This window comes from Erinaceus europaeus, chromosome 15 (assembly GCF_950295315.1).
Source record: "Erinaceus europaeus chromosome 15, mEriEur2.1, whole genome shotgun sequence".
NCBI lineage: Eukaryota > Metazoa > Chordata > Mammalia > Eulipotyphla > Erinaceidae > Erinaceus > Erinaceus europaeus.
Window position 1 is genome coordinate 84,731,066 of NC_080176.1, and position 23,171 is coordinate 84,754,236.

The 23,171-nt window shown below is 39.2% G+C and overlaps 1 protein-coding gene across 2 annotated transcripts in view; it reads left to right on the forward strand.

Moving 5' to 3' along the window:
* DOK6 (docking protein 6) overlaps nt 1-23,171 on the forward strand; it is a 541,316-nt gene that overhangs the window by 444,229 nt on the left and 73,916 nt on the right. The window lies entirely within an intron of this gene.

A 23,171-nucleotide genomic window follows, 5' to 3' on the forward strand; every position in this document is an offset into this window, starting at 1 on the left:
TGTGCCATCACTTCCCAGCGAGTGTTCAATCCCTCCAGGCATCCTCACACCTGTCTAAGCACCCCTCCCTTCATACCTCAAGATCCTGTCCACCTATCCCAGATGCTGGCTCCTGCTAGTCTTCATACTGGTGAACAGATGATGCTGTGACACCCTGCCCATCTGTCCCTTGCCTGGCAGCTGGATGCCTGTCTCCCTCCACCATCTGCCTTCTCTGTGAGTGTCTGACCCTCACAGGGGCAGGATGAGGAAGGCCACAGAGACTGTGATACTGTGGACAGAAAATGGTCCCCAGAGTGGACTTTGGGACTCTGCCTTCCTAACACTGCCCCTGACTCATCCCACCCAAGCTTTTTGCCCAGAGCTATCTAGATGGTGCTGACTTTTTAAAAAAATTTTATTTCTTTGTTGGGGAATTAGTGGTTTACAGTCAACAGTAAAATACAATAGTTTGTACATGCATAACATTTCCACATAACAATACAGCTCCCACTAGGTCCTCCTCTGCCATCATATTTCAGGTCCTGAACCCTCCCACCCACCCCAGAGTGTTTTACTTTGGTGCAATACACCAACTCCAGTCCCCGTTCTGCTTAGAGTTTTCCCTTCTGATCTTGGTTTTCAACTCCAATTCATCTATTGATTTTTCTTTTTGTTTTTTTCAGGACAATTTTATACATGTGTGATTTCAAGGGAGTGGAGCCATTCTTTTTCACTTTATTTAGGAACAGAGAGAGCAGAGAGATGCCACAGCACTGAAGTTTCGCCTGTGCCATGGCGCTGCCACATGGTGAGGGGTTGTGTGAATGGTCAGGTACACACCCTACCTGGTCAAGCTATCTCCCAGCCTCCCACTGCGCTCCTACTAAGGGCATGCTTTGCCCTGTGTTATGACACCAGTACTGCCTGGGCCTGGTGTCATTGCTGTTCCATTTTACAGAGGATGAGTCAGAAATGTAAAAAATAGCTTCCCCAAAGATTGTCCACCAAAGATCTTTCCTAGCACTCTTATTTTCCTCTCCTTTCTTTTCTTTTCTTTTCTTTTTCCCTGCCAGGATAAGAAAGTTGCGTAAATATCCCCAGGGAATAGAACAGAACATTCAGGAACTTCCTCTTCTTTCCCTTCTGCCCAATGAATTGGAACCCCTGGGCAGTGGTGCACCCAGTTGAGCTCACACATTACCATGATCAAGTACCCAAGTTTGAGCCCCTGATTCCCAACTGCAGGATGGATACTTCATGAGTGAAGCAGACCTGAAAGTGTCTTTTTCTCTCTTCTTCTCAGTTTCTCTTTATCCTATCAAGTAAAAAAAAGAAACATAGAAAGAATTGGGGAGAGAGAGATTGTGGAAGGAAAAGAGGGAGGGAAGGAAGGAGGAAGGGAAGGAGGCAGAGAAAAGATGGCCACCAGAAACAGTGCATTAATAATCCTGGCACCAATCCTCAGTGACAACCCTGGTGTTAATAGCAATAATAACAACAGCATGTGACAGAGTGGATGACAGTCTCCAAGAAATTGGTGGAGATTGCACCAAACTCACAATCCAGCCCTTGTGGTCAGGGCACCTCTTTGAGAAATGTCACAGAGCAGCTTTGCTCCTCCTGTGGAACCATTTAAAGCAGGACGGTATAAAAATTCCTTGGCTAAACTCCAGAACTGCTGTCATTTTTCACTACTACTTTGTAAGCTTTCAAGCTAAGTTTCCATCCAATTCAGTGTGTTACCACTACAATTCAGTGTGTTACCACACCTACACTGAACTTCTCTGTTCCAGACTCTTGGAAACAGAGTTGGCAGTCAGCTGAGGTAAGGAACAAACACCTCATCACAGACCCCTGCAAGCATCAACCCGGCTTTGACCTAGCATGTTATGATTGGGCCCTCCTCAATCGCTATCGAACAGGCCATGGCCGGTGCGCCGCTATGTTCCATCGCTGGGGAGCCAGAGACGACCCGAATTGCCCCTGCGGCTACAGACAGACTATGACCCACATAGTCAATGACTGCCACCTCTCCAGATCCAAAGGAGGTCTCGAAACTTGACATCAGGCTCAACCTGACGCTGTTGACTGGCTACGGAAGAAGGGCAAACGCTAGAAGAAGAAGACCACTAGTTGCAATGTCTTCAGAGTAGATTATTGTGAGATTTCAAAATCACTTTTCCAGTTAAAAATGATCAGTTTTCCATTCACTTTATTTCTCCCCGATTTTATTTTATCCTCATATCATTGGGCATTAGTGCTGACAAAGATAGATACCTTGTTGTGTTGTTTGTCATATGGGTCCCATCATGAGGAGTTAAATGTCTCTTAAGTCAGTGTTAGGCAGAGGGAAATAGCTCAGCTGATAAAATGCAGGACTGGTATGCCTGAGGCTCTAGGTTCAATCCAAAGCTTTGCATATAATGGGATAGTGTTCTGGGTCTTCTCTCTCCCTCTCTCTCCCTCCGTCTCCGTCTCCTATAGGAAATTATATATCATATGAAATAAATAAAAAAAAAAATTTTAAAGTTTTAAATCAAACTCTTTTTCCCTAGAATGAACCTTTTCTTTCACTGAAAAGTCATATTTCTTTAACATTTTTTTCTGAAAGTCTGCCAAAATCCCAAGAAGTAAATACTTAGAACTTAACTAAAATTGTATTCGAAAGTTTAATCTCTTAAATGAACACACACAGAAGGCATGAAGAAATTTATAGATCAAAAGACAAAAATCACCAATAAATCTACTCTATATTGTTTGCCCCTCTGAATATAAATATGGATAAAAGTAGAAGTTGATGTGAACCTACAGTCATATTCATAAAATTAGGAGCATACTTCATATGAAGTCATTCATTGTTTCATTTGTACATAATACTGACAAAATATACTACATGTCAAATGAGGACTGATAGTACCCCATTCTGACATTCTGATTTCTGAGCTGCTATTCTGGTCTCAGCAAGGATACTGTCCTCTGTATCTTGTGGGTACAAGCTATACTGCAATATACACATTTATATGTAGTCTGATTACAGCAACATTCCTAGAAGTGGACTTGATTTATTCATATTTTTCAGTCAAGTTTAGTGCAACACGCTATATTTTAGAGATGTAACACATTTGCAGAGCTTAAAACATAAGTGGTTTTTATTCCTTTCAAGATTATAGTCTCGTAGGAAATCCAGGTACATAGCTCACAGCAGTCAGTTTGTTCATCTGCTCACTTATTCAACATTTAGTCACTGAGTCGCTCACTCTTACACTCTTTCTCTGTGTCTGAGGCACTGGCGTGAAGAAGAAAAACGAGATCATTGCTAATAACCACATAAAGAAAATAATCAACAGTATAATTTCAGAGATGAATGATCAGAATGATGACAAACAAAGTGGCTTGGCTACTTCAGTTTTCTTTAAGAAATAGCTTTTGGAGAGTCCGGGGATAGCGCAGCCGGTTAAGCGCAGGTGGTGCAAAGCACAAGGACCGGCATAAGGATTCTGGTTCGAGTCCCCGGCTCCCCACCTGCAGGGGAGTTGCTTCACAAACAGTGAAGCAGGTTTGCAGGTGTCTATCTTTCTCTCAGGAGTCGGGCGGTAGCACAGCGGGTTAAGCGCAGGTGGCGCTAAGCACAAGGACCAGTGTAAGGATCCTGGTTCGAGCCCCCGGCTCCCCACCTGCAGGGGAATCGCTTCACAAGCGGTGAAACAGGACTGTAGGTGTCTATCTTTCTCTCCCCTTCTTTGTCTTCCCCTCCTCTCTCCATTTCTCTCTGTCCTATCCAACAACAACGAGATCAACAACAACTACAAGAATAAAACAACAAGGGCAACAAAAGGGAATAAATAAATAAATATTTTTTAAAAAAGAGATAGCTTTTGGCTTCTGGTTCAGATGGCAAGAGCACAGGAAAGAAGATATTGCAGGTTAGATGTGAGCCTAGTGAGGTTAGAGAGAAGGCAAGATGGCTGGAGTATAGAAACACAGGCAGCATATCACTATGGACAGTAGGATAACAAAGGACTCCTGGGGTCAGGTGGCAGCACACCTGATTGAGTGCCTAGGTTACCATGCTCAACTAGGTTACCTGTGTCAGGACCCCGGTCCTCACCTGCAAGGTGCGGGAGGAATCCCACAAGAGGTGAAGCAGTGCATCCCAGGTCTCTCTTTCTCTTTGCTTATCTCTCTCTCCTTTGCTTCTCAGTTTCTCTCTGCCCTATCAAATTAAAATTAAATAAATAAGTTTTTTTAAAAAGGTCTTGTAGGCACCTGTGATGATGACAGTTTCTGTGGGCTCCGTCTGACACTTTTGTTTTCATATCCATAGACATAACCTTAAAATATTTCCAAAATATTATTTCATCAAGGGTCTAGGAACACTTCATTTTGTTGATGGATCATATTTTTTTTAAATACAGTGATGAAATGTAGTGGTGGTCTGTCCAGAAGTGTCTTTCCCAGTCTGCCATGTATTAGTGCTTTCAGCTTGCTTGCGCCATTGTACCTCATCTCCTTCCTGTTGGAAGCCGCTCCCAGTTGGACCTTTAAATATGAATCAGTGAATCCTGTTGTTTCATCCCAGGGAATCGCAACTGTCTTTGTTCATTTTTCAGTCTACATATTTCTAGTGTTCTACTCGGTTGCCTACTATCTGTTCATTTCCTCCTCCTTGCTTACTTTTAATTGAATTTTCAAAATGAACTCCACCTGCTCACTTGATGGTATTTATTATACTCACTTAGAAGTTAATTTAAAAATAATTAATATGTTCCAGTGACCAAGATGTACAAAGAAATGTATAATCATAATCACATTTCTCTTTTGAGTGCTGTCATAGGTCTGGGTGTTGTCACCTATTAGATTATTTCTTTTCAAAGCATTCAAGTTTAGCCTTTATGTTTTCATGGTTAATGTAAATTATGTTGATGCAGATTTCATTGTTTCTTCTTTTCTTGTCATTCAGTTCTTTGAATTCCAACTCACTAGTCAAGCACGTCCTTTGTTTGTCTTAGTAATCTTCATGCTGAGTTGACCCAAAGATGTATACGGCCCAACAAGAAATTAATCTCTGTTCTCTATAATATTCTAGTTGGTTATGAATTCCTCTACCATTCTGAGAGTTTTCATTACCACCTTGTTTTCTTTGTTTTAACCAGCTTTCTTCCCTGAATGGAGTCTTAGCAGATCATAGAATACCCAGCCATCTGACTTGCATCATTGTCCATTCCACCTAATTGACCATGAGACACCTGTCAACCTGTTTGTTATTTTGTCAGTTTATCTGGTTTTTTGTTGGTTTGTTTTTTGCCTCCAGGATTATCACTGTGCCTCAGTGTCAGCACTATGAATCCACTGCTTCTGGTGGCAAAAAAAAAAAAAAAGCCATTTTTACTGGATAGGATGAGAGAAATTGAGAGAGGAGGAGAGACAGAGAAGGAGAGAGACACCTGCAGACCTGCTTCACGACTTGTGAAGTGACCACCCGCCGTGCAGTTGGGGAGCTGGGGGCTCAAACTGGGATCCTTATGCCGGTCCCTGCGCTTCATACTATGTGCCCTAACTCAGTGCACCACCATCTGACCCCCCAAACTTTCCTTTTGTATTCTGAATTATGCCATTTAATTTTGCCTCTATCTAACTTGACATCTCTTTTTGGTATTCTTGCTAGAACTTCACTTTTTATTCAGTCTCACAAGTCCTGCCATTCATCTACTCTGCGTGATTATTAGCTACTGTCTGTTCAATCTTTGACTCCTGCACCTTTGCTTCTGTCATCTCTCTTAAGGGATTATCAAATTCATGCTCGCTCTGTGCTCTGTTCTATGGGATTGTCTTGACAATGTTCCATCTCTTTCCTCACTGGGCTGCGGCTGAGTGACTAGTTCACCCAGTACCCACTGCTCTTAATTGAACCTCAGCGTCACCTTCCCCCTTTTCTTGTGCCTCTCACATCTAAAATTTTCTTGAACTTCTGGCCTATGTCTCATAATTTTGAGTGAATGAATGTCTTCATTATCTTAGAGCTCTAACATTTCCCAAGTTCCGTTATGCATATTTTTCACTCAAGAGCATCTAGATACATTTTAAAATACGATTGCACAAGCCTTTTATATTTTAACTATTGATTTTTATTTTCATTATATTTTCATCATAGAACTTGATCCCATAATATATATATATATGTATATATTATTCTTTGAATGTTTATGACCTCATGTATGAATGAAAAAGTCATACATGTATTTTATGAAAGCTCTGTGAATATTTAAAATTACTGCTTTCTCTATTTTAATTTTTTTTAATTTCTTTATTGGGAAATTAATGTTTTACATTCAATAGTAAATATAATAGTTTGTACATGCATAATGTTTCCCAGTTTTCTGTATAACAATACAACCCCCACTAGGTCCTCTGTCATCCTCTTTGGACCTGTATTCTCCCCCCGCCCATCCACCCCAGAGTCTTTTACTTTGGTGCGATATGCCAATACCAGGTCAGGTTCTGCTTGTGTTTTCTCTTCTGATCTTGTTTTTCAATTTCTGCCAGAGAGTGAGATCACCCCATATTCATCCTTCTGCTTCTGACTTATTTCACTTAACATGAATTTTTCAAGGTACGTCCAAGATTGGCTGAAAACGGTGAAGTCACCAGTTTTTATAGCTGAGTAGTATTCGATGGCGTATATATACCACAACTTGCTCAGCCACTCATCTGTTGTTGGACACCTGGGTTGCTTCCAGGTTTTGGCTATTACAAATTGTGCTGCTAAGAACATATGTGTACACAGATCTTTTTGGATGGGTGTGTTGGGTTCCTTAGGATATATCCCCAGGAGAGTAATTGCAGAATCTTAGGGTAGGTCCATTTCTAACCTTCTGAGAGTTCTCCAGACTGTTCTCCACAGAGGTTGGGTCAATTGACATTCCCACCAGCAGTGAAGGAGGGTTCCTTTGACCCCACAACCTCTTCAGAATTTGCTGCTGTTACCTTTTCTGATATATGACATTCTCACAGGAGTGAAGTGGTATCTCATTGTTGTCTTTATTTGCATTTCTCTGACAATCAGAGACTTGGAGCATTTTTTCATGTGTTTCTTGGCCTTTTGGATCTCTTCTGTGCTGAACATTCTGTCCATGTCCTCTCCCCATTTTTGGATGGGGTCATTTGTTTTCTTATTGTTGAGTTTAGCAAGCTCTTTATATAGTTTGGTTATTAAACTCTTGTCTGATGTATGGCATGTAAAGATCTTCTCCCATTCTGTGAGGGGTCTCTTGGTTTGGTTTTTTAATTTAGTTTCATAGGTTTATGCTTGCCTTAGTCGTCTTTGTAATTGGATTCAATTCATTGAAGATGTCTTTAAATTGACGCAGAAAAGAGTTCTGCCAAAATTTTCCTCTAAGTATCTGATAGTTTCTGGTCTAACATCGAGTCCTTGATCCACTTGGAATTTCCTTTTTTATTTGGTGAAATATAGTGCTTCAATTTCATTCTTATGCGTGTTTCAACCGATTTTTTCCAACACCATTTGCTAAAGAGACCCTGGTTTCCATATTTAGTAGCCTGGGCAACTTTGTCAAAGATTAGATGTCCATAGGTGTGGAGGCTTATTTCTAGGCTTTCAATTCTATTCCAGTGGGCAATATGTCTATTCATGTTCCAGTATTAAGCAGTTATGAGATAATGGCCCTATAATACAATTTGAGATCTGGGAGTGTGATGCCTCCACTACTGTTCTTTTTCTCAAAATTGTCTTGGCAATTCCAGGTCTTTTCTGGTTCCAGATAAACATTTGTAGCATTTGTTCTGTTCTCCTAAAAAATGTGGTTGGGATATTGGTGGGGATAGCATTAAATTTGTAGATGGCTCTGGGTAGTGTACTCATTTTGATGAGATTAATTCTGCCAACCCATGAACATGGACTATCTTGTCACTTCTTTGTGTCTTTTTCAATTTCCTTCAGTAGTGACTCATAATTTTCAGAAGTCTTTCACTTCTTTGATTAAGTTTATTCCTAGATATTTTATTGTTTTTGTTGCTATAGTAAAAGGAATTGATGTATGGATTTCAACTTCTTCTAACAGTGTTTGCATAGAGGAATGCCACTAACTTTTAAATGTTACTTTTGTAGCTTGACGCCTTACTGTATTACCTGATGATTTCCAGAAGCTTCTTGCTTGATTTCTTAGTTTTTTCTATGTATACTATCATGTCATCTGAAAATAGTGAGAGTTTGACTTCTTCTCTTCCAATCTGTATCCCTTTAATTCCTTGCTCCTGCCTGATTGCTATGGCAAGAACTTCCAACACTATGTTGAATAGTAATGCTGGTAGTGGGCAGCCCTGTTTAGTACCTGATTGAGGGGAAGTGCTTCCAGTTTTTCACCATTGAGTATGATGTTGACTGTAGGTTTGCTATATATAGACTCCACTATCTTCAGGAATATTCAATTTATTCCCATTTTTGTAGTGTTTTAATCATAAAGGAATGTTGTATTTTATCAATGGCTTTCTCTGCATCTGTAGATATGACCATGTGGTTTTTTATCTTGATTTTATTGATGTGATGGATCACATTGATTGATTTACATACATTAAATCAACCTTGAATGCCTGGGATAAACCCCACTTGGTCATGATGAACAAGCTTTTTAATATACTGCTGTATCCAGTTGTCTAGAATTTTGTCCAGTATTTTAGCATCTATGTTCATCAGACATATTGGTCTGTAGTTTTCTTTTTCAGTTGTGTCCCTATCTGCATTTGGTATTAGAGTGCTGTTGGCTTCATATAAGTTGGAAGGGAGTTTTCCAGTGTCTTCAATCTTCTGGAAGACTTTTAAAAGTAGAAGTATTAGTTCTTCTTTGAAGGTTTTGTAGAATTCATTTGTAAAACCATCTGTTCCAGGACTTTTTATTCTTGGGAAGGGTTTTGATAACTGTTTCAATTTCATTAGCTGTGATGGGCTTGTTCATGTTGTCTAGTTCTTCTTTACTTAATTTTGGAAGTTCGTAGATATCTAGGAAATTGTCCATTTCTTCCAGGTTCTCTAGCTTGGTGGCATACAGTTGTTTATAGAAGTCCTGCTTAATATGCAGTGTCTGTTGTGATATCTCTTCTTTCATTTATGATCAATTTATTTGGGTTTTGTCCCTTTTTGTGTGTTGGGCTAAAGGTTTGTTAATTTTGTACACTCTTTTGAAGAACCTACATTTACTTTAATTGATCTTTTGTGTGGTTTTCTTATCTTCAATGTTGTTTACTTTTGCCCTAACTTTATTTATTTCTGTCCTTCTAGTTGCTTTAAGGTTCCTTTGTTCTTCTTCTTCTAGGTCTTTTAGATGTGCAATCAGGCTGTTTATTTGTGCTTTTTTCTTGTTTCCTAATGTGTGCTTGTATGGCTATGAACTTCCCTCTCTGTACTGCCTTAGCTGTGTTGCAAATATTTTGATAGCTTGTGTCTTCATTTTCATTGAATTCTCGAAACATGTTGATTTCTTCCTTTATTTCCTCTTTGACCCAGTAGTTGTTAAGTAGTTTACTGTTGAGTTTCCACATTTTGGTACTATTACTAATCTTTTATTGATTTTTGTGTTAGTTTCATTCCACTGTGGTCTGAGAAGATGCTTGGGATAATTCAATGCTCTTGAATTTGCTGATGCTGTCTTTGTGGCCTAACATATGGTCTATCCTTGAGAATGTCCCATGTGGACTTGAGTAGAATGTGTATTCTAGTTTCTTGGGATGAATGACTCTGAAAATGTCTAATAGTTCTAGTTTATCTATCTCCTTATTGAGCTGCCTGATTTCTTTATTGATTTTCTGCCTGGATGATCAGTCAAGTTGAGAGAGTCGGGTGTTGAAGTCCCCTACTATGACTGTGTTTCTGTTAATGCATTGCTGTAGCTCTTTCAGTAGATGCTTTATGTATTTAGATGGCTTCTCATTGGGTGCATAGATGTTAATAATTGTTAAGTCCTCTTGATGGACTGATCCACTGAGCATTAAGTAGTGTCCATCCCTATCTTTTTAAATTTTATTTAAAGTCTATCATGTCAGATATGAGAATAGCTGTTCCTTTCCTTTTTTTGTGGGCCATTGGCTTGTATGATAGTTTTCCAAGCTTTCACTTTGAGTCTGTGTTTGTGTTGTTGAATTAGGTGGGTTTCCTGTAGACAGCATATTGTTGGGTTGTGTTTTCTGATCCATCTTCCTACTCTGTGCCTTTAAGTAGGTGAATTCAGGCCATTGACATTTATTGATACCAAAGATATCAAATTCTTTCAAACTCTTTACTCACTCCTGTTATTATTGCCTTACCTAGTGTCTGGATGTTGACCTCATTATTTTGTGCTTCAACCTTTGGGGGGCTTTTAGCTGGACTCTTGTCCTGGTTCATTTCTCCAATATTTCTTCTTATTGGTTTAACCATTTTGTATAGTATGTTATGAGGTCCCTTTCTCAGTACTTTTCAAATTACTGATCATTCTTTCCTGGATTGACTTGTGTCTAAGTAATGTAATTAAAGGGTTCAGAGCTGTGGAAATTGACAGTTGTTTGAATATTATTTAACCCCTAACTTGGATCTCAGTGGCTTAACAGCCTCTTTTGTTCTTTTTCTGCCCTGTAGGCTATGGGAGCCTGAGGGCTTTTAAACTATAAGTAGGCTTCTTAGCTAAATCAGTGACTCCTGACCAAAAGATAAAGCAGGGTGGGGGCACCAGGTGGTGGTGCACCTAGTTAAGCACACACATTACAGTGTGCAAGGTCCCAGGTTCAAGCCCCTGGGCCCCACCTGCAGGCGGGAAAATTCACAATTGGTGAATTGCAGGTGTCTCTCTGTCTCACTCTCTAGATTTCTGGCTTTCTCTATCCAATAAATAAATAAATGTAGAAAAAAATTAAAGAAAAAAAAGCTGGGTGGAGCAGGGATAAGCCAGTGGTTATGCAAAGAGACTCTCACAGCCCCACAGCTAGGCCACTGAGGTATAAATCTTCTCCTGAGTTTCATGGTTAGTTCTCTGTCCCCTCGTGCCAGCACAGGGCCTCTTTCCACCTCCCACCCCCCCACCCCCACCTCATCCCCGCCCCACTGCTCCAGATTCTGAGGGCAGTAGCAATGAAGATTCACAGTTGCATTTGGTGAGTCTTAGGGGAGTTCTCTCCTCCCTTCAGCGGTCTTTTTGTTGGTGAAACAGACTAGCAGTCATATTTCAACTGGTAAACTGCTGGACTGTTACCAGCCTCTAAATCTCTTCCTAGGCTCCTCTCTGTCCAGGAGCCACACATGTTTGCACTCACTGGTGATTTGGTGGGTTCCTGAAGTCATTCTAGTCTTGTCTTGTTGAGGTCCTAGGTGGTCTTCTTTGGTATTTCTCTCTCTATTTTAATTTTTATTTGAATGTATTACATTCTGTGCTATTCTTTATTTCATTGTAAACATTTTTACATACTTTAAAAATCATACTAAATGTATCTTTTTCAAAACCTCGTAACGAGTGTTCAAATTTCACTTTGTTCTGTGTGTTAAATTGAGTTTAATGAAATTGCTTTCATTTGACACTTCATGCCTACAGTAGTGGCCATTGTTCGGTAATTCCAATTGATTCAATCTAATAAAGTAAAACCACTCTGGAAGAATATTTTCACTCCTGGGCAACTAGAGAAACAACTCTTACTAGAGATGAGTTCATAATAAAGTATTAAAAGACACCCAGTGGAATATTTCTTCAAGACACAGAGTCTCAGAAATAATAACAGGAGAACTAACACACTGATATTAAAACAATTTCAGAAGGGCTGTAAGAAATTCTTAGAGTACAAAGTGCAAAAGAAAAAAGTTGAAAAAAGACTTGAAATCATGAGGACAAGTAAGCTAGTGTGACTTTGAAAAGTTGGTTATATCATGATTCTTTAAAAAGATGGAAAAATTGAAATTTGTCTTCTTTGAATATTCATCCATCCAGCTACACTCTTGTATTTTATTCACTGTTTTGTAAATAAATTTTCCTTAATGTGTTTACTTTTAAAATACTAACGAAAATGTTTCAATGAGATTATTCTAGCAGTGAAAGAATTTCCATAAATAAATTATTCATCTTGAAAAGTCACAGCTTTATTTCACAGAAATAAAATATGAATGAAATAATTAATTTGAGGTATGCTATTCTAAGACATACTCTTTTTTTTGAGCATTGGAATTTTTTCTAATATTTTTATTTTTAATTTTTTTTATTTATAAAAAGGAAACATTGACAAAACCATAGGATAAAAGGGGTACAACTCTACACAATTCCCACCACCAGAACTCCATATCCCATCCCCTCCCCTGATAGCTTTCCTATTCTTTAACCCTCTGGGAGTATGGACCCAAGGTCATTGTGGGGTGCAGAAGGTTGAAGGTCTGGCTTCTATAATTGCTTCCCAGCTGAACATGGGCATTGACAGGTCAACCCATACTTACAGTCTGTCTCTCTCTTTCCCTAGTAGGGTGGGGCTCTGGGGAAGCAGGGCTCCAGGACACATTGGTGGGGTTGTCTGTCCAGGTTGAAAAGAGAGTTAACATACAAAGCCAAACAAATCCTAGTCATAGGATAGGAGTTAGCAAAGCTCTTTTTCACCTGTAATTACTTAGCAATCTAGGATTACAAATTTTCAGTCCCTTTGGAATCTCTGTCACCTTCACAATCAGTTGTTACACCTCTGTTCTATAGCATCAAACACAACCCCAGTCATTCCTGGACTGGGTGATACGCATACTTAGATGAGGCTGACACTCTCCCTGCCCTGAAAGAGTTTGCAGTGGTATACATGTGCCTGGTTATTAACACACATTCAAGTTTCTTAAAACTTAAGAGGGAATCCTTGGATTCTCATATAGATATGATGGGCCTAGACTTCTAATAGGTCCTTCTCCCCATCATCGCTTGTCACTTCCATCAAGAACATCATCATAATCCCTCTTGTGGGCCTTGCCCTCACTGTAAAGCAGCAATGGTAGGGATTGTCCCACTCTCCAAAGGGAGGCTGGGTCATCCTGCTCTGCCACTCAAGGAAAACTGGTCCTGAAATGAGTGCAGGCTAGAATGTTCTCAGCTGTGACCATGGACTGTGAGCTCAGACTGATAGGGCCTCCGAGGTTATGCAGGCTCCTGTGCTAAATATTAATATATATGGACCCTGGATTAGATTTTTGGGGTAAACAGTTAATTGTATTTATATAGTGTTTTCAAATTTATTAGGGAGCTACTCTCTACCCTAATCCAGCCCAGACAATGTTTTTGCTATCAAGCTCCGAAAAAACTACCAAAGTCATGGGCCCCTAAGAACATGACTAAGATAGATTTCCTAGCTTCTATCCACCTTAAGATCCCTGTTCTCATCTGCTCCATTTCTACTTTTTGGTTCCTGTTTATTGTTCAGTTTTACTATTCTGTCTTGCTTTATATCTTGCTGCCTTTCAGCCACCAAATTGTAGCTCCAGTTATGATTCAACCCTGACTTCCCTGGGCAGACTTCACCAATGTATCCTGGAACATCACTTCTCCAAAGTCCTACCCCACAAGGGAAGATAGAAACAGGTGGGGCTGCGTGGTGGTGCACCTGGTTAAGCACACATGTTATGGTGTGCAAGCACCCAGGTTCAAGCTCCTGGTCTCCACCTTTGGGGGGGAACATTCACAAGTGGTGAAGCAGAGCTGCAGGTATCTCTCTGTTTCTCAGCCTGTCTCCTCTCAAGTTCTCTTTCTCTATGCAATAATAAATAAACTATTTAAAAAGAAGAAGGAGGAGAGGAGGAGAAGAAAAAGGAAGAAGAAAGAATGAAAAAAAAGAAAGGGAGGGAGGGAGGAAGAAAGAAAGAAAGAAGCTGGCTGGGGCTATGGATCAACTTGTTAACATCCATGTCCAGCAGAGAAGCAATTACAGAACGCAGAACTCCCACCTTCTGTACCCCCAGAAGAATATTGGTCTATACATCGAGAGGGGGAGCAGTGTTAAGGGAGGATGGCCAGAGGGCTCTAAACTCCAATTCTATCAAGACCCCAAGACTGGAAGAGAGACAAGGGAAAAAGGAAGGACATTCAAAAGTAGCAATAGGTGTGGGTGTGACTTAGGAAGGGAAGGCAGGACTACAGGAAAAAATGGGCATATATACATATAGATAGATAGATAGATAGATAGATAGATAGATAGATAGATAGATAGATAGATAGATAGACAGATGGTTATAGAAATTATAGTCAACCCATATCTGTGACCTTGGGAGAACTACTGCAGTTTCCAATGGAGCGAATGGGGACACAGAACTCTGGTGGTGGAAACGGTGTAGAAATATGCTCCTGTTGTCTTATAATCTTATAAATCAATACTAAATCACTAGTAAAAAAAATTTAAGAGCATATTCAACTGTCTCGGATAAGCTCCCTGTTTTTCTTTTCAGCTTTCTCCTTCTCTTTCAAAATTCTCCCCATAGTCTTCACCTCAGAATCAGTCATTTTATATATATTTTTAAAAATTATGTCTGATCCTAACATTCTGCTAAAAAAATATTTTTTTTTCCCTTGTTTGAAGTAGTTTCAGGTAAGGAAGAGAGTAGGACAAGTCTTGGCTCAGTCTTTTTGTTTTGTTTTGTTTTTGGTTGGTAAGCTCTACATTTTTAAAATATTTATTTTATTTATTCCGCATGAGAAAGAAGAAGAGAGATCAGAACACCACTCTGGCACATGTAGTGCTGAGGATGGAAGGGGAGAAACAAGACCTGAACTGTAGCATCTACACTACTTCCCCAGCCACTCTAGATGACTCTAGATTACCATGGTGTCTGGACATTAAATCCACCACTCCAGACAGCCATTTTTCCTTTTCCTTTAAAAAAAATTTTTTTATTAGATAGGACAGAAACAAATTGAGAGGGGTGGGAGTGGAGAGAGAAGAGAGAGAGAGAGAGAGTTGCAGACCTGCTTCACTGCTGTTAAAGCACCCCCCCACCCCCCACAGGTGAGGATTGGGGGCTTGGATGCCTGGTCTTTGCATATGCTAATGACTGGGCTATTCTTCTAGGCCAAGGTCTAAGAGGTAGATCAGTCTGATCAGGTGGTTGGCACTAGAATGTTGGTGGTGGGCCTGATGCAGACTATATACATATCAAAATGTGAAGCTGTACTCTCAAAACTTTTATACTATTTATTAAACTGTACTCTTGAAAGCTTTATAGTACTTAAACCAATGGAGCATCAATACACTGTTATTTGAAGCAGCCAATACTAAGTTTTAGTTCTGGAACAAACATCTCCAATCTTTAAACTGTGGGATCCCTAAAATGAATCCAAAGACTTTCATTAGTGAAATTTTCTTTGAAAAAAAAAAAAAAAGAAAGAAATGTGTTTGCTCATGCAAGAGGAGAAAACACTGAATGTACAGACTTTGGGGAAGAGAGGATGGAAGAAGCAGTGAGATTCAGGGACTATGAACAGTGCAGTCACTCTCAAACATGATGGTTGCATGCCCTTGTCATTTTTTTTTTTATGTGTCTCTTATCAGAAGGAAGTGAGATGCAAGGTGATATGGTAGACGAGACTTCTGGTGTTTATGCATTGCCGAACCATTCTGACTTCCCTCAGTTCCTATTTCCCATCATAAGAAACTACAGGGTGACTTGGATAGAGAGACAAACCAGCAAGCTTTATGGCATTCAGCAAAAATAGTTGAGCAACTGTGACCGCTAGTTCAACACTCAGAAGTCTGGGAGGTTCCACAGGTCACCTTAGCCTCCAACTGGTCCATCTTTCCAGTCAAGGCTAGCTCTGGACCAAAGACCCAGTTTGTTCTGAGATGCTAGGTATCCAAGTCAAAATGACCTTCTGCCCCTCATCTCCCCTTCCCTCCGCCTCTTCAGAGAAAGTCCAGAGAGAAGTGTTTTGATGACTGACAGTAGAAGAAAAGACTCAAGAGGGCATGTTTGTGTAGACAATGCAAAGACTTTCAGAAACAAAGAACAAAGGGAAAAGTGAAGAAAAACAATTTGTTAAGTGAAATACATTCAGAACTTAATGAAGATCAGCCATCTTTAAGAGGATGAGTCAAGAAGAGTTACAAGTAGCCCAAGAACAGATGAGACAATAAAGAAGATACAAGCTGGGCTAGAGTGCTCAGCAAAAGAAGTCGAAAACGATGGCAGAACCTTCACACAAATGAAAGTTTTTTACGAGCACTTAGAAGTTCAATAATTGCAGCTGGAAAGAGCCTGTAACAACTTCAGGAAATAAAGTCTGAATAAAGTAATTAAAAAAATCAAGTAGGATAACCAGAGAAAAATATTAGTACATGTTTACATGTTGTCATGAAAATGTGCAGTAAACAAATACAGTACAGAGATAAATATGCTTTTGGTATATGTGGAACATATACATGTTTAGGATATCCCATACATGTGCTACATATCATGTCTACATATGTGTCAGCTTGTACGTAATATAGGCATAAAGATGACCATTGATTAAAGCTCCTATATGCCCAGCTCTCTGCATAGTAACATTATCTTCATATTGCTGGGAAGCTTTTTTTTTAAGTTAAATACAGAAATTAAATAGGTCTTCCTAGAATGGAAAATAAAGGCATGACATATGTACAAATATTTCATGAAATAGAAGAAGACCCATTCTTAGTCTAGGTTATCTAAGAAGCTAATAGGTTGAGACATACATGAGTTGACTAGTTGGTGATCTTCAAGCCAAAATCACTAGAATTTTCTAAATGACGATTATGATGCTTCACATTCTGATATTATCTGTTGCTGCAACATTTTTCCTCAGTAAATCTTCTATCAGAGATGTATGGCGAGTGGTGAAGTGGTTTCCCATCAGTTATTATCTTTCTTTTCATTTTTTTTTATTTGTGATTAATAGTAAGTTACAAGTTTATAGAATTATATAGTTTCACCCTGCCCCCACCACAAAAGCTTTGTGTCACTACCCTCCCACCTCCCAAAGAGAACCATTGTCAAAAAGTCTTAGAAATTGTTTGATGCCTGGGGTGGTGGCACTCTCACTGAATGCAGCATTATCATAGTCAAGAACCCAGGTCTAAGTCCCTGCTCCCCTCCTGCAGGGGGCAGACTTGCTTCAGGAGAGGGGAAGCAGGTCTCTGTCCTATGAAAGAAAAACAGGAGCAAATTGTCTGCCAGAAGTGGCGGCTCAGTGCCAGCACCAAGCCCCAGGAATAACCCTGATGGCAATTAAAAAAAATTTTTTTTTCAAGAAATTGACTACTTCTCTTTTTGTGTGTTTGTATCAATTTTCTAGATGCCACGTATGAGTGAAACCATCTTGTAGTTGCCTTTCATCTCTTACTTCACTAAGCATAATCACCTCCAGTTCCATTATTTTTTGTTCCAGATGACACAATATCATCCAATTTGATTGCAGAATAGTATACCATGGGGGTGGATATTCCATAAGTTCTTTAACTAGTCATCTGTCAGTCGGTATTTAGTCTGTTTGCACTCTGGTTGTTGTTGATCATGCAGCTATGTACATAGGAGTACATATGTCCCTTCGAATTAGTGTTTGCCTGTCCTTGGGATAAATACCTAAGAGAATAACTCTCTTTTTACAGTTACTTTCATCTCATGTCTCCTTTCCATCTGCCGTTGCGATTTTTGCAACAAATACTTCAAGTTCCAGATAACAATGATTTAATCTTTTATATCACCAAAAAGACCCAGACCTGCTCACTCCATTTCCAAAGCAGATGATGGTATCCTAACTTTCCCCTTGTATTTACCAAGCACTAGACTTCGTGAAGTTCCCAGAGTAGATCTTTTCTATTCCACAGACAATATGTTAAAGGCAAGTAGTATCAGTGGCCTTGTTCTGATATTTGTTAAATTCTTGTAACCATGCTGCTTTGTCATTGTAGGAAGTGTGCCTCAGGGAGAAGATGCATATAAAGTTATTTTGTTTCTCACTTGTAAGATAAAAGTTAAGAAAATGTTGGGCCCTGGGAAGTGGCACAGAGGATAAGGCACACACCTTACCAAATGTGCAGCCCCCACACCACATGAGGGCACTGTGGACAGTGCCAAGGTAACTCCTGGGATGGTGGCATGGCATTGTAGTGCCACTCTCCTACCTCTCTAAAAATACTGAATGAGAACATTAGGCTAGGAAGATGATGGTCCACTACCCAACACAGCATACACATTTAAATAAAAAAAAATAAACAAAATAAATGTTAAGAGCTCTTAAAAGTGAAAGTCAGTTTAACAGCAACTATAGGTCAACTTCTTTCTTTTCCTCTCTCTGTTGGTAGTCAGTGTCCTGTAAGTTCTTTTAGTTATTTATATTTTTTTATTGGATAGAGACAGAGAAATTGAGAAAGGGAGATAGAGAGAAAGAGAGACAGAGAGACACCTACAGACCTGCTTCACCACCTGTGAAGTGATTCCCTTGCAGGTGGGGAGCCGGGGCCTTGACCCGGGATCCTAACCAGTCCTTGTGCTTTGCACCACATGCGCTTAACCCGCTGTGCTACTGCCCAACTCCCCAGTAAGTTCTTTTAAATCTGAATCTCTGTTTTTCCCAAATTGTGAAATATCATTTGACAGCTATTTCATGTCACATTTTTGTGAAGATAAAAATAATAATCTGAAACCAGTGTATGTATCCTGTTTATTGTGCTATGAATGGAAAAGGAAAATCACCGTTTTAACGAATTATATAAATTCTGTGTAACTGTACAACTTATAGGGCATGTTTCTGCAATATAGAGTAAACTGTGTTAGTTAATACAGTCATTTTTTTTACATGCAGTACAGGAGAGTAATCAATCAATATCTTCCTCTCTATATAAGAATGTTTCTTGTGTAACTGAATCCGTGGTGAGGGAAAGTCGTGAAATTGTGTGGAGATCTTGAAAACAATGTGATCACGTTTCTGTCTTCAGACACCTGCAGGATGGGGGAAATCTGTGCCTTCAAGTCTATCTGTTTTCCAGTGGACACCAAGATGAGTCCACTTATGGAGTGCCTACTGTAGAGGCTCCTGTATCTGTTTCGGTGGTTTTTAATTGACTCAAATAAGGGATTCTTTGATTTCTCAGCTCACAGACTGACAGATGGCCGTTCACTGGAAATACTAAGGTAGACACTGTCTTTGAAATAACTTACATATGCTTTCAGATGCCAAAAGAAAACACATTGAGAGAGTCCGCATATCAAATACACAGCCTATATATTAAAAAGACTCTGTGTTTTAAAATCTTTGAGACATACAATTAATTTTCCCCCTCTCATATTAATTAACTAGTGATTTATATGACTACACTTTACTAGGAGTGTACATAAACACCATTCCCACCACCAAAAGACTGTGACCCATCCCTCCCACCCACTCCCACCCCCCACTGTCCCAGGAAGCTGCATGTCTACCCCTCACCACAGGGTTTTTACTTTGGTGCCCTACTTTCAATTTAGTCAGATCCTGCTTTTAGTTTCCCTTTCAGATCTTCTTTCTCAACTTCTGTTGATGAGTGGGATCATCTCATACTCATCTTTGTCTTTCTGACTTAGCTCACTTAATATAATTCCTTCTAGCTCCGTCCAAGATGGGTCAGAGAAGGTGTTGTACCCCTCCTACCCTATGGTTTTGTTAATTTATCCTTTCTTAAATAAAAAACAAATAATAAAAAAAACACATTGAAAGCACTTTTCACATTCCAACTTTTCACCTGCTTGCCCTCTTTGGAATGTTCAGAGCAGGATGTCCAATTGTTTCTCTTGACTGAAATTTTTGCACATTTAAGTGAGAATTTTTTCATTACCGCTATAAAAATAAGTTGATTTTCCAAAGAAAGACTGAAGCACGTAGAGCTTCGAGTGGATAAGCTTGACTGCATTTTGTTTCCTCCCATGGCATTTCCTAGATTTCTTGAAGAAAATATACCCTTGATTATGTAAGCTATCACTCACCATCTGTTTGCAAGATCCATTTACATACAAAATTATTCATTGCTGAAAATAAAAACTTGTGTTTTATTATCAATGTTAATCATTCTCAGTGATAAGAAAGAAATGATAGTAATATTATCATGTATTTATTACCCAAACGTGATTGATTATGCAGGCAAAACTACAAAGGTAATATTTAGGAAAAATACTCTCTTAATGAGTATAATTGAGCAGATATTTTTAAATTCCACAGCTAAAATTGGCTTGGAAAAGGAGAAACTAGTCAAAAGGTTACATGTTAAATAGCATCACGTGGAATGCTATATAATATTGGTGTTTTTAATTAAATCTTGTAAGGAATTGAAATCATAATTGAAATCATATCAACCATGGTATACAAATAAAATAGTTTGAAAGGCAAGCTCATAACACTGTGGTTTCCCTGTCAAAAAGAAAACTTATCAAAGTAAAAATGACCTTTTCATCTAGATGACTACCTTGACATGGTATTTACCTTTGAAAGGAAACTTTATTATGTTATAAACAACTAACGGCATGTTTTTCAACAGAAGAGTCTCATTACAGAAAAAAATAGTTGTTTTCAGAGTTGGGCAGTCAATATTTACACTTGTGATATGGAGTTAGCTTTAGACAAATATTAGAAAGAACGCAATAATTCCATTAGGTTCACAATTAATAAAACATTTTTTTGCAATTATATGCAAAAGGAAATAGTATAGAAGCAATAGGGAACTACAGAGATAGTAGACACCTAGAGACATGAGCACTACTTTTTCTTTTTTTTTTTCTTTTTTTCTTTCATTTATAAAAAGGAAACATTGACAAAACCATAGGGTACAACTCCATACAATTCCCACCACCAGATCTCCATATCCCATCCCCTCCCCTGATAGCTTTCCTATTCTTTATCCCTCTGGGAGTATGGACCCAGGGTCATTGTGGGATGCAGAAGGTGGAAGGTCTGGCTTCTGTAATTGCTTCCCTGCTGAACATGGACGTTGACAGGCCGATCCATACTCCCAGCCTGCCTAATAATTCTAGACTTAAAAAGATCAAGGGACCTGGCAGGTTTCTCCACAACAGAACACACATCTTACCATGTGTGAGACCCTGGGTATGAGCCTGGAACCACACGGGACCACCATGGATGGTGACAAAGGGGCTCCATGGATAGTGAAGTGGTACTTTGGGGGCTCTCTTCTTTACCAGAGCACTACTTAGCTTTGGTTTTTATTCAGTGTCAGTTTTTATTCATGTCTGCCAAGATTTTCTAAAACTCTACACAGCTTCTTGAAGAACCTATCTTTTTTTTTTTAATTTCTTTATTGGGGGATTAATGTTTTACATTCCACAGTAAATACAATAGTTTATACATGCATAACATTTCCCAGTTTCCCATATAACAATACAACCCCCACTAGGTCCTCTGTCATCCTTATTGGACCTGTATTCTCTCCACCCATCCACCCCAGAGTCTTTTACTTTGGTGCAATACGCCAATTCCAGTTCAGGTTCTACTTGTGTTTTCTCTTCTGATCTTGTTTTTCAACTTCTGCCTGAGAGTGAGACTGTCCCATACTCATCCCATACACTAGTCTCAGCTGCTGAACTGCCGGACTGTTACCAGCTGCTCCATCTCTCCCAAGGCTCCTCACTGTCCACAAGCAATCACTGTGAGTTGGTGGGTTCGTTCCAGTCGTTCTAGTCCTGCCTTGTTGCGGTCCCAGGTGGTCTCTCTCCTTTGGTGAAGAACCTATCTTGGGGAATAACTGTACATGGGTGAATGAGCACTCTGTGTTTCGTTAAATCATGCCCATTTTCAAAAGGATACAAACACACCCAGCTCAACACACACGCTCTGATTGGCAAAGACCCGGGTTCAAACCCCTAGTTCCCATCTTCACGGGGAAAACTTTGCAAACGATGAAGCAGTGCTACAGGTCTCTCTCTGTCTCCCTGTCTATCCCCCTCTTTCCTCTGGATTTCACCCTCTCTTTATCCAGTCTATAAGTAAATATTTATGAAATTTTTAATTGACCCAAATTACTGAAAATGCGACTTTTATCCACTCCTACTATTTAGTTAGGATTAATCATCAAACAGCAACGACTGGACATATTTAATAGACAGACAGTAATTAATTGTAATTATGCAGTAAGTATATGCATAAACATATGCAATATTTATACATTACATATGTACTCGTAAATATATAAGTACAGTCTGTAACCCACATATTCGAATGAGATATCATTTCACAGACCAGGTATTACAATATATAATTAGCATACATGTATTATATATAATATTTATTTACTTACAAGTAACTAATATGTGTTAGTAATCATATAAACACGCTAATACATTTCATTTATTGACAATGTATCATTAGATTTGACTCATATTTAAATATTGAAATAACATCTGGATACATTGAATCAAAAATTGTTATTGATGGGCGGGGCAGTGGTGCATCCTCTTGAGTGCATGCTACCAAGCCCCTAGTCCCAGCCTACAGGGGAGAAGCTTTGCTAGTGTTAAAATAGTGCTACAGGTATCTCACTCTCTCTCTCCCCTGTCTAACTTCCCCTCTCTCTCCGTTTCTCTCTGTCCTAAAAGAGAGAGAGAAGGTGGCAACTGGGAGCAGTAGGTTCTTTGTGTAGGTGCCAAGTGATAATCCTGCTGACAGCATAGATAGATAGATAGATAGATAGATAGATAGATAGATAGATAGATAGATAGATGATAGATAGATGATAGTTATTCCACTTCCTCCTTTTCACGTGTCTGATATGACTTCCAGTAACTCTGATCTGTATGTCTCATAGACCATCCCTGTCGGTCAACACTAGTCACAAGCAAACCTGGTGGCACACTAGAGCTATCAGCTTAAGCAGCCTTGAACTTAACCTCAGCTCTGCACTTTTTAGAGACATGTATCGGGAGTTTCTTTTATTTTTCAGACTCTTTGAGTTTGTATTTTCTGTCACTAATAATCAGAAGTATCCTACTGTATGTTCTGTGACTACGCTTAGCGTACTGGTTTTACTTGTAGCCTTGTCAAAAAAAAAAAATGAAGTTCTGCAGTTCCTTTAAACATTTTATGGTTTTCTTTTTCTTTTCTTTCTTTTTTTAAAATTTATTTTATTTTATTTATAAAAAGGAAACACTGACAGAACCAGAGGATAAGATGGGTACAACGCCACACAATTCCCACCACCCCTTGATA